General features: G+C 43.6%; 1 long non-coding RNA gene across 1 annotated transcript in view; it reads right to left on the bottom strand.

Annotated features, from left to right (window-relative positions):
• Positions 1 to 7,433: 7,433 nt before the first annotated feature.
• The window catches only part of LOC138827749 (uncharacterized), a 35,070-nt gene continuing 30,613 nt past the window's right edge, over positions 7,434 to 11,890 (bottom strand). Inside the window, exons 3-4 of the long non-coding RNA XR_011372174.1 lie at positions 11,600 to 11,728; positions 7,434 to 8,757 (exon numbers count right to left, since the gene is read on the bottom strand). This is a non-coding gene — a long non-coding RNA (uncharacterized lncRNA). The remainder of the gene's footprint in view (positions 8,758 to 11,599; positions 11,729 to 11,890) is intronic.

Here is an 11,890-nt window from a genome sequence, read left to right as displayed (position 1 = left end):
ACCCTTGAAGATACATTCAGTAAACAGGAAACAGTTAAATCAGTAATTTAAAAAAGCAATTTTGTTTCTAAATGGGAAGTGGGTTTTTTAGATTTGTTTATCCTTTTCCAGAGAGTTTACAAGTACACAAAGGGAACTGAGTTTTATCATCCTCTGGGATAGATAACTGAATATCAGGAGGAGTTTTTACTGTACACTTGCAAGGTATCACTGGTGAATTAGCCACTGAAAATCTTGACTTGCTAATCCTGAATGATCTATTCCACCAGAAATATTTCAATTCATAACTCTGAAATAGCTATAAAATAGCACTTAATGCATAATTGGCACACTTCCCTATTGAATGATGATTTCCTGGGTGTACAATTGAATGTGAACTTGGGATTTCTGCTTACAGCATCATGGCTGATACAGATTTATTTCCTACTCAGAAATTAAAAGAAGACATGTCGAATTTTCTTTTCTTCCTTTTTTTTTAAAGCCAACTTCTGCCTCTCCTTTGACTCGCTGGCTTTTCTAAATATTGTGAAGACCACTGAGAAATACACATAGCGTGGGAGACAAGAACTGCATGCTGTATTCTCCAGGGTTCAAGAGCACAGTCCACAACCTATACACAAGCACCCGGAGCTGCTTCACTCAAGCTCAGTTCTGTCCCTCTTTGGTTTCAGCACCTTCCCTCCAATTCCCTGATTTCTACTGAGTCTAAGCCTACCAAAAGGAAACTGGATATTTGTGAGATCCAAACTACTCGCTTTAACTGGTTAGAAAGTCCTCCTGACAAATCCAGTTTTTTGGTGACATCTATTAGAAAGAAATATATGAAATAAATCTAATTATAAGTAATTCCCATGACTCCAATTAAACCTGTATGTAATTAAAACTTTTCATTTCTTTATTTTTTTGGTCGGTCGTGGGGGGCTGAACTCTGGGCCTGGGCGCTGTCCCTCAGCTCTTCAGCTCAAAGCTAGCGCTCTACCACTTGGGCCACAGCGCCACTTCTGGCTTTTTTCTTTTTGCTTATGTGGTGCTGAGAAATTGAACCCAGGGCCTCATGAATGCCAGGCAAGCACTCTACCACTGAGCCACCTTCCCAGCCCCATTAAAGCGGTTTTAAATTGGGGCTTGATGTGGATCGTCCTTGGGTTGACAGCATGGTACCCCTCCTTGAAAGATGACCAACAGTGTATTTTGGAGGCAGGAGAAGGACAAAGGGCTGTACTTGCTTTCAGAGGAGGAAACATTCATTCTGCCAATGTGCATCATTCCTGCTCTTTTCATCCCATTCTCTCCACCCCAGAGGGTATGCTGAGGATCTGCTGGATGTAGTACACGTGGTCATAGTTCATGGATCCTGAAGGTAGAATGGTGTATACATCCTTGTTCCTATGTTGTATATTTGCTTAGAGTTTGGTCCAGAAATTTACCCAGAGTTCTCAGATCAGATATGTGCATATAGGCTAAAAGAAAATGCCATAAGAAGAGTAGATGATGAGTAACTATGACACTTGCTAGCAATATTCTGGACATTTCTTAGAGAACTCTGACAGTGTTGATGTTTTAACCCTATTCTTGGGAAGCAGAGTTTTATGACAGCCTTCAGAACACGTTTGTTTCACCCTGGCTTAAGATGATTAGTGGTTTCTGTCTTGGTATACTGTGGACCCACTTTGAAGCGTGGCTCTCCAGATCTCGTATAAGTGTCAGCATTCATTTCCCAGGCTTTGTGAGAGGAGAGAATCGTGCCTCTAACATGAGCCCCATGCTTTTATTGAAGTGAGAAGATGAAGAACTTTAACACTGGTCACTGAGCTGAGTTCCTCCTTGTAATGAGATTGTTGACAGGAGGTGGTCTGCTGGGCAGAGAGGACCAATTTGCCAGCATCCAGTGTTGGCAGCAGAAAACCAGCCATCCCATACCTCTCCTTCCTGCTGTACAGGAATGTAGTGGTTGCATGTGAGGGTCTGAGGGTGATCGATCCAGGCTCCCATGAAGAACAAGAATTTGAGGTAAAACAGGGATAGAGAATTCTAAACTAAGGGAGAATATCTGAGACATATATTGGCATATGATTAGCCTGACTTGTAAGAAGCAATTTCAGTGGAAATGCACATGCAGAAGAATGGCTTAGCATCTTGGTCATATGTTTGGCACTGGGAATGAATCTGCATCTGATGGAATAAAACTTCTCAAAGTTAGCATTTTTTGAACCCACTGTGAATTCATTTCCCTTTCATGGATGCCAGTGGCTCATGCCTGTTATCCTAGCTACTTAGGAAGCTGAGATCTGAGGATCATGGTTCAAAGCCAGCCCAGGTAGACAAATCTGAGAGACTCCTATCTCCAATTTTATCATCAAAAAAAGTCAGAAGTGGAGGTAGGGTTCAGGTGGTAGAGTGCCAGCCTTGAGCAAAAAGGCTAAGGGAGAGCATGAGGCCCTGAGTTTAAACCCCGGCATATACATTAAAAAGTAAGAACACCTGGGAATGGTCATGGTGAATGCCATATTTGAGGGAAAAGGAAGCCCTTGTCTACATTATCCAATGCCTCCTGAGCAGTTTCCACCTCAGCCAACTCACCCAGGCCTCAGACACTTTGCAAGATTGTTAAATCTGACCTGGTGACTTTGTGCACATGAGCAGGAGGCCTTGAACGTGACCTGCCCATGCAAGGTTCCTTGCAGGAACCAGCTACCCTCCAATTCTAGGGCAATTAGGGCTCCATGGCCAGATAACTCTGGAATTGATTGGGTTTTGATTTGCACCTACTGTTCCCAGCCACCCCCTCGTACCCCCTCATCTCTAGTCTCCAGGTTTGAGCATGCTAGCCTCCTGGATCTGCTCTCTGTCCAGCCCCGCTGACTTTCCTACACCTCCCAAACTCCCAGCTGCCACTGCAAACCCGAGCCGTGGGAACTCTAGCTTGAGATCATAACTGTATATAAATCCACCCCCCACTAAAATGAGGCAACCTGTCGACATTGCCTTTCTGTTTGCAGCTTTCCCAGGGAGGAAGCTGAGACCAAAGAGGGACAGAAAGAAGACTGAGCTTAGAGGCTAAGGACTAACCAAAGGCTTCATTGGGTACCTTGGTATCTGATTCATCAACTGGAAGGAGCAGCCATTGCTCCACATCTGTGGGATATTTGTATACATACAGCATCATCACACAACCTGACAGTGAGCTTGCACAGACACAACCACTTTGGAGTCTTTCTGGGCAAATATTTTGTAGGATCTAACTCCATCAAGAGAATGAAACAGCAATGAGGTTGGCGTGGGAATCTGGCTAGAGGTAAATGAAACACTAACTTCACATCTGTTCGCAGATACAGGAGCAAAGTGATTTTTTAAACTTTATTGTTGAGCAATCATAGATGCTTAGAAAGATGTAGGAACAGTACAGACCGCTCCACATCCTTCTCCCAGAATTCTGCAGATAATCACACCTTTCATGACTGTAATAGTTCATCAACACCAGGAAACATTGGCACAACGTGGGTATAGCTTGAAGAAGCTATTGAGAAGGTGATAGGGATGAAATCAAATAATGCATGACCTTTTGAGATTGCCTTTTTATAGATTGCTGGATTCTATTAGCCATTAAATTTGCTTAATTAGCAAATTCTTAGCATAGCAAGAATTCTTACAAAGAATTCCTCTCTCTCTCTCTCTCTCTCTCTCTCTCTCTCTCTCTCTCTCTCTCTCTCTCTCTCTCTCTCTCTCTCTCTCTCTCCCATACTATCAGCTTTTTTAAATTACCAAGAAATATTTCCTCTTTTTTATATAGTCTAGAAGATACAGAATTGGCCTTAATTCTTCTTTACACATTTGGTAGAACTTGCCAGTAAACCAACTGGGCCTGAAGGTTCTCTTAACTTATATATTCAATTTCCTTTGTAATTATAGGGCTATCCAAAATAATTATCTCATGTTGGGTGAGTTGTGTTTGTGCTGTGCGAGATTGGTTCATTTTATTGGAGTTGTCAGATTTATGTGTATAAGGTTGTTCTAACCTCCTACTATCCTCTTGATGTCTGCAGGGTCTATAGAGAGATCCACCAATTCATTCCTGATATTGATCATTTGTCCCTTTCTTTTTCTCTTTGTTGGTCTTGCTAGAGGTTTGTCAATTTTATTAATCTTTAAGAAAACTGTTTTTGTTTTACTGGTTTTCTGTATTGTTTTTTGGCTTCACTTTCATTGAAATCTACTCTTCTTTCCTTTAGTTTGCTTTGCGTTCACGGTCCTCTTTTTTTTTTGTCTGTATACTTGAGGTAGGAGTTTAGGTTATTGATCTGACACTTTTCCTCTTTTCTATTGTAATATGAAGTGCTATAAATTTCTTAGAGCTGCCTTAGCCTATTTTTATGTGCCTGGGACTTCCTCTTTGATTATGTAGCAGTGTGTGAAGTCCTAAGTGTTCAGAGATTTTTCGTTTGTTTTTTTGTTTCTCTCTTCAGCTTAACTCTGTTGTTGTTTGAGGATACCTTCAGCCTGGTTTCCATTCTTTACATTTGTTGAGGATATTTTTGTGGTATCGAGTGTGGTTCATCTTGATAAGTGTTCCTTGGGCACCACAGAATATATTCTGCCTTCTCTGAACACAATGAGAGATGATAGACAGACAGACAGACAGACAGACAGACAGACAGATAGGACAGATGAGATATAACACATTATATACTTGTACACTAATATATATATAATATATACACATACACACACGCACAAACACAAACACTGCTGGTTGGTGATACTGTTGACTTTTTCAACACCCTGATGACATAGCTCCTACATGCTTCTGTTTGGTTGGTAGCCTCAGGTCTTCTTCTTTGCTCCCGCCCTGGTCAGGAAGAGCAGGAAAGCCTCATTACTAGTCCCCCTGTGGCCTCCACAGATCTCATCAAGTGAAGGTATGCACTGTTGCTCAGATGGAATCTCCAGAGAAATAATGACTAGAGAGAGAAAGCCATTAGAGGTAGAGAATGGGGTTCTTTTTTTTAAAATCTTGGCAAATTGACTTTTCCAGGTCCTAGTCTACATCTGGGGTATATGTAGCCCCCAAAAGACCCTAGAAATCTACTGCCATTCATTTGTCCTTCCTGAGTTTCTTAAACAGTTTGTTCTCCTCCTGCTTCTTTCTAGAAGCTCCTCCTCCTTTTGTTGTTGGTGGTGGTGGTGGTCGTGGGGCTTGAACTCAGGGCCTGGGTATTGTCCCTGAGCCTTCTTGCTTAAGGCTAGCTCTCTACCACTTTCAGCCACAACTCCACTTCTGGTTTTCTGGTGGTTAGTTGGAGATAAGGGTCTTACAGACTTTCCTGCTTGGGCTAGCATCAAACTGCGATCCTTAGATCTCAGCCTCCTGAGTAGCTAGGATTATAAGCATGAGCCACCAGTGCCTGGCTTCTCTTCTTTTTTTATCTTTTTCTTCATCCTTCTCCTCCTCCTTCTTCTTTTTTGTAATTTCCATGATGTTTGGTTGCACTTAGTTGGAGAAATAGAGAAAAGATTTTATCCATATTTTCAGAAGTAGAAGGGACTAAGTAGATTTTAACTGCCTTGCTGTCATCATATGCAGCTTGAAATTTCCTCCCTCTTTCTTTTGTTTTTCTGTTTAAAAATAATAGCTAAATTTAACCTTAAATAATCTGGACCTTTTATACTAGATCAACTTTGGGATGGAGAAGAGACATGCATGAAGCCACCAGAAAGCTCTCAAGTAGAACCGCAAAAGAGAGCTGGCTTTAGAAGTAAAAAGGACTATGAGATTTGGAGCCAGGAGACCCAAGTGACACTTGACACTTGGGCTCTGCCTCATTCATCCTTCAATAGTGCTCTTTGGAGGAGTACGTCCTAAGTGTCCTTCCAAATCTGATGGGTGGTAATCACTTTCTCCCGTTGCCTTCCGGATACATACACACACACCTGCACCCGCAGATTCTGCTCCCCAACCACTTGTCCCACGGAAGTCTTTCAGAAGGGTTTGTCAGCGTGCTCTGATGAGACATTTAAAACCTCACTCATCAGTTTTTGGAAATCTTACTCATTTAAATTGTCACAGCTCAACAGCCCTGGGATTTAAACTCTAGAAAGGGTAAGGCTTGTCAGCAGAATTTCTGTGTTAATTTGTAGAGCAATGAAGGAAATTAAAACATTCTGCCCTGCACAAGGCAGTAGATACTGCAGACAAGCAAGCCCAGATGGGTTACAGAGGGGAAAAGTCACCACTGACAGATGCTTAAACTCCTGGCTTTCTCCTTGAACTGCCAGGGTCTTTGGCCCTACTGGAGTAAGGATAGATGAATGTTGGGGAAGGAAAAATCATAACTGGTGGAGGCATCAGGCATAAGAACAAGATCTAAATGTAAACCAAACAGAGATACTCATGATTTATGAAGCCCACATAGATATCCACCCCTCAAAGGACAAATGCCTTCCAGGAAATCTTCTCTCATATTTTTCATTTTCATCTTTTATCACTTAAGCTACCAGAGGTGGTACTGTTGGTTAAAGTATTTCCTGGAAATACTTGTTCACACATAAATTCCTTGACGTATCAGTGACTGGACAAATTGTTCAAATCTGTTGGAAGAAGACAGATTTTTCAAAGTTATTTATTGGTCTACCTGGAAAGAATAACTTCTCAGTAGTCTTTGAAAATGCCTGCATGTGATGAGTTGTTGCTAATAGGCTTTTTGTATATGCAAATTCAAAAAGGGCAAAGGAGGCCACGCCTAATTGTTATGGGCCATGTGACATACAAAACTCCTGTTCCGGACATAGTGGTTTGCAACTGTGAGAGGCAGAGATGGGAGAGTATATGATGAACAACGGCCCAGGCAAAAGCGTGAGACCCCATTTGGAAAAAGAAAAGACTCAGAGTGTGGCTCAAGTGGTAGAGCATTTGACCGGTAAATGTGAGATCCTGATTTCAAGCCCCTGTATGGAGAGAGACAGACAGAGACAGAGACAGAGACAGGGGAAGAGAAAGAGAAAGAGAAAGAGAAAGAAGGAGGGGGAGGAGGAAGAAAGGAATGAAAGGAATGGAAGGAAGGAAGGAAGGAAGGAAGGAAGGAAGGAAGGAAGGAAGGAAGGAAGGAAGGAAGGAAGGGAGGGAGGGAGGGAGGGAGGGAGGGAGGGAGGGAGGAAGAGAGGGAGGGAGGGAGGGAGGGAGGGAGGGAAGGGGAAAAAGGGAAGGGAAGAAAGGAAGGGAAGGAAAGGAAGAAAAGACTCAAGACCCTTTCCAGATTGTTGAGAAGAGAATTGGAAGTCTCTGGAGATCTATTCTGTTAGGCTTTATTCAGGGATATGGGGAAGGTCTTTTGTTTCCTCTACCCTCTCTAAAAATCCTTTCCAAGAAATGTTTCCATGATTCCTGGGTCGTGAGGGAGACACTGTTGCTCAAAGAATAAGAGAATCTGCACAATTGATGGTATTTTGAGTATTTAATAACATTTCTTGTGGGTAAAAATAAGCATGCTCTGTATCCCTGACCTTGAGAGAGATCTGAAGTCAGACCAAAAGAAGTGTATCTTTCTCTTGTCCCTTCTCTCTCCAGCTTTTCTTTATTTCCCAATGGAAGTTCCACTCTTTTCAAGGCTCAGTAGGGGATCCAAGTAAAGAATATGCCTGTAAGCCTTATGGGAACTGGAGAGCCATTCGGGAGGGAGCCACGGGGGAGACAGCACTGGTTGTCTACGATTGCATAATGCCTTCCTATAGTAAGAGCTATTGCTCTTTGAGTCCCTAAGCCCTAAGGCCAGGAAAGAAGAAATAATGGGGAAAAAAATGAAATGTACAATAACTGATTTTGTGATGCCAACAGAACCACAAATAAGGTGAGCAAATGGGTGATACAAGAAGAGTGACCAACTCATTGAATTTTAGCACCACGTGATTATGGGTGACCTTGGCAAGAATGGTTTGAGTGGAGTTATGAAGGACCAGATGCTTGGTATACTGCAATACAATGGAAGGGAGCCTTGTGTGGAAGCGCATTAAAGTCCAGGTGTGAGAAGAAATGTGGGTCACCACAGGGAAAGGGTCAAGGACACTCTGGAGGGAAACGAGCCATGTTCACAGGTTCTGGGCAGGAATGTGGAAAGAGGAGGCTGATGCTGTGGAGAAGGTCAGCTTTGTGAAGCAATATCCCGCAGGAGGAAGCGGGAAGAACAGAGGCAGGGGGTAGGTCTCCAGGACCGAAGGGAGATGAAGCCAGAGCTTCATGACCGGAGAGGGTCCTGGGGGTGACAGCCACTGTCCCAGCACCTCTGCCAGGATAGCCCGTTCCAGGTTTACAAGGTGCTGGTGTATCCAGGCCCCAGTTTCCACAGCAGCATAAAAGGCAGAGACTTGGGCAGTGAAGCGAACATTTTCTTTTCTCTTCTTTATAGGAAAGGAGTGTCCAAAATAATAGTAGCCACGATAATACATACCTGCTGGGGGCGGGGGGCGGAAGGGGGAATGTGCTGCTACATTTTTTGCAGAAATTGATGGTTGTTAAACAAACCATCACTGACTGAATCCAAAATTCGACTTTCCAATGTGTCCCTGTGGTGGCAGAACTTGTAAAGCACTGACTACCGAGGATTTAGTGAGCTGTTGAGGTGTTGGCGTGGGCCGCCATCTTGCTGAGTTCAAGGCAGATCTCTTGGGTGGGCAGAGCATGGGAGATGACTTTGATTTTCCTTGATACAGACATCTGAGGCTGTGACTTGAGAGGCCCTGGTGGTCCCAGCAGGCAACAGCAATGGCCTGGGTAGTAAAGTAGGACAAAGAAAGGTGAGGTGAAAGGCGAGAAGGTAGGGAAGAAGAGGCTGGATGTCAGGAAGATAAGGAAGTTCCAATGGACAGGGATGGAATGGAAAGGCAAAGTTGGAGAAGGGACCCTCCTCACTAGGCGGGGGTGGGTAGAATGTTCTAGCCCAGGACTGCTTGTGTTATTGAATTCCATACATTCTGGGCCTCTCCAGCATCTGCCATCTGCATACCCTGCTTAACTCCAACCTTTTCTATAACCACAAGCTTTGCCACATATCAGGTCCATCCCTGCCACCTGGCCTAGTCTTCCAACAGCCTCCTTCTTGCAGTATTCACACTATTATGGCCCAACAGAGTGGCTAACTTTGTTCCCTCCCACCCTGGCTCACATCTCAGGGCCTCTTGGTCTCTTGTGGCTCCTTTTGTTCCCTCTGGCCTTCCCAGACCTATACCACCCTGGACTCTCTGAGTCATAAACAACCTTCTTTTCTAGCCTCAAGCAACTCCATCTATAGCTCAGGATTCCATTGCAGCTTGTTGTATCTGGGCTCCTCACACTGGCTTACCATCACGCCCAAGCCTGTAGCTAAGCTACTCACACATCACTGGTTCTCAGCTCCTGGTGCACCCAACATCCATCTCATAGCATCCTCCCTTGTCCTGATGGCAGACTCGTCATCTCTTTTAGTCTACACAGGTTGTAATCACAAAACACTAGACTCCTTGGCTGGAATGCCAGACACACGGTTTCTCATCATTTTGGAAGCTAGACACTAAGATCAAGATGTGGGAGGAGCTGACTTGTGAGACCTCTCTCCTTGGCTGATAATGGACATCTTTCTTCATCCTGTTTCTTCAACATGGCCATCGCATGGTGAGTCTGTGCCTCCCTTCCTCTTCTTGTAAAAACACTAGTCCTATTGGATCAGAGTGTACTCTGAGGACTATTCTCATTCCACATTCCCTCAACATTTTCCCAAACCCTTTCCTAACCAATCATTTTAAATTGATCACCTCTTTCTCGTGGGAGACATGCCCTTTTCCACACCTGTCACCCTCCACACCCTCCTGTCCTTCTGACTGCTTTATCATCTCTGTCCAGCTTCCTGAGGTGACCCCGGGGCCTCACAAGGGACAAATAGAGGTTGAATGTATGTTTGACACAGAGTCTGATCATCTGCACATCATTGACATTTCTCTTTGTGAGAATGCCAAAGCCAGGAAAAAAGAAACATATTGCTTGCAAAGCAACAGCCAGCTCAGAGCTGGGTGGTTTTCATTGTATTCTCTGGAACACGGGTAGTAGGGCACACTGGGCTCTCTTAGCACTTGTGACCTCTCACTATGTCTCCACCAGGAAATGGTACTAGAAGAAACTAGAAGGAAAATAGACTTGAACACCCTGCATCTCTCCTGCTTATGTTCTGTCATATGGCAATGCTAGCAGCTCTTTTTTAAAATGTGTTGGAAATCTCCAGTCCCTGGAAGACAAAAATCACTTTCCCTTATGGACAGCAGTCATTCCTGATGCCCTTTGCCCTTTGCATAGCTTTGGTCCACATTATCTTGTTTGATCATGAGAATAATCCTGTGGGGGTCACCCAGACTAGAACAATTATCATCTCAGCTCTAGAGTCAAAGAAACAGTTCAGATACATGCAACGGGGCTTAGACTGCGATCTGTGCCCTGTGCGCCCAGCCCTCTCAGTCATCCTCTCCTCCCCTCACTTCTCCAACCTTTCTGGCATTTCCCAAAATGTGGTCTTAACCCAGCCTTCTAATTTGGGGTCATAGTCACCCAGGCACCACTTGGTGATTTGTGTGATTCCCAGAAGGGGAGGTCCTGATATTAACCAAGATATTGGCCTCTCAGGGGTTTAGTATGCTAAAGTTTCCCCCTAATACTCATTAAAATGATGATTAAGTCCTTAAATTAAATGATTCCTTGAGGATATACTCCCTGTCTCACACTCTCTTCCCACTGCTGCAATCTCTCTGTGGAGACTCAGAGGCATCTCGACAGCACTGTTTTTCAAACTCTTGGCCGCTATCCACCGTACAAAATAAATCACACCCCAAAGCAACCCGCTGCTCATGCACAAACTCACTAACACACACACACACACATACACACACCAATAACAACAACAACAACAACCGGTTTCACAAGATAATGCTTAACCTATGAGTGGCATATGCCATTTTCTCTTTTGATGGTTAATGTTTGTTTTGAGCCACTATGCTGATTTTATAACCCAGCATTAAGTTGAAGCTGATACTGTGATTGGATATATAGATAGATAGATAGATATAGATATAGATATAGATAGATAGATATAGATAGATATAATTTACAGGTTGTTCTGGCCAAAGTCTGAAAGGCTGGTTTTTCCAATGAGATAGTTTGGGACTTAGGCGGGGGAAGCGTTCTGGGGACCTCAGGCAGCTGTGATCACAGAAAGGAGGAGGGGACCCTCTGACACAGAGGGCTTATATCACCAAGGTTCCTGGACCCCTAAGACCTCTTACATACTGTGGGAATTCACAGAGATGTTCCATGTATCCCAGAGTGAGATTATTTGGGACCCCACCCTAAATACTTCAATCTTATTACCCTTCTGACACCACCTGAATCAAAACCAAGCCTTGCAGCCTGCAGAGTAGATAATTACCAATGTGGTATTTTTTACAGTGATATTTGAAAGTCCTACATTGACATATCTTTTGACAAATGCCTGAGGTTGTCATCAACTCCTTGGGTTACAGCAATGCCATCCAAATATTTGACAAATCCTACAAGTCCTTCTAGAACATTCCCCTTTGGATCTGGCCTTACCTCTGAGCTCCAGAATCTGATTCTCCATTAAAGAGGAAGCTAGAGTGGCATCCCCCTCCTTGTGGTGAAGGAGTTCTCTGTATCATCATAGTCAAGCCCTGGGAGCCCTCCTCCAAATGTTGTTTTTACCTGTAAAAGGAAGACACAGGATTCCAAAGCTAATAGATTCTCAAGCATTTGGGGGACAATGTAGAAAGGGTCAAAATATTTTTAAATGTGTGATGCAGCAATATACATATTCATCCCATTAAATAAAATCTAGAGGCAAGTCTAATGAATAGCTGAGAACCA

This window comes from Dipodomys merriami, unplaced genomic scaffold (genome assembly GCF_024711535.1).
Source record: "Dipodomys merriami isolate MVZ:Mamm:240054 unplaced genomic scaffold, mDipMer1.0.p SCAF_16, whole genome shotgun sequence".
NCBI classification, from domain to species: Eukaryota; Metazoa; Chordata; class Mammalia; order Rodentia; family Heteromyidae; genus Dipodomys; species Dipodomys merriami.
Note: the sequence above shows the minus strand (reverse complement) of the source record. Positions and strands in the feature narration are given on the sequence as shown.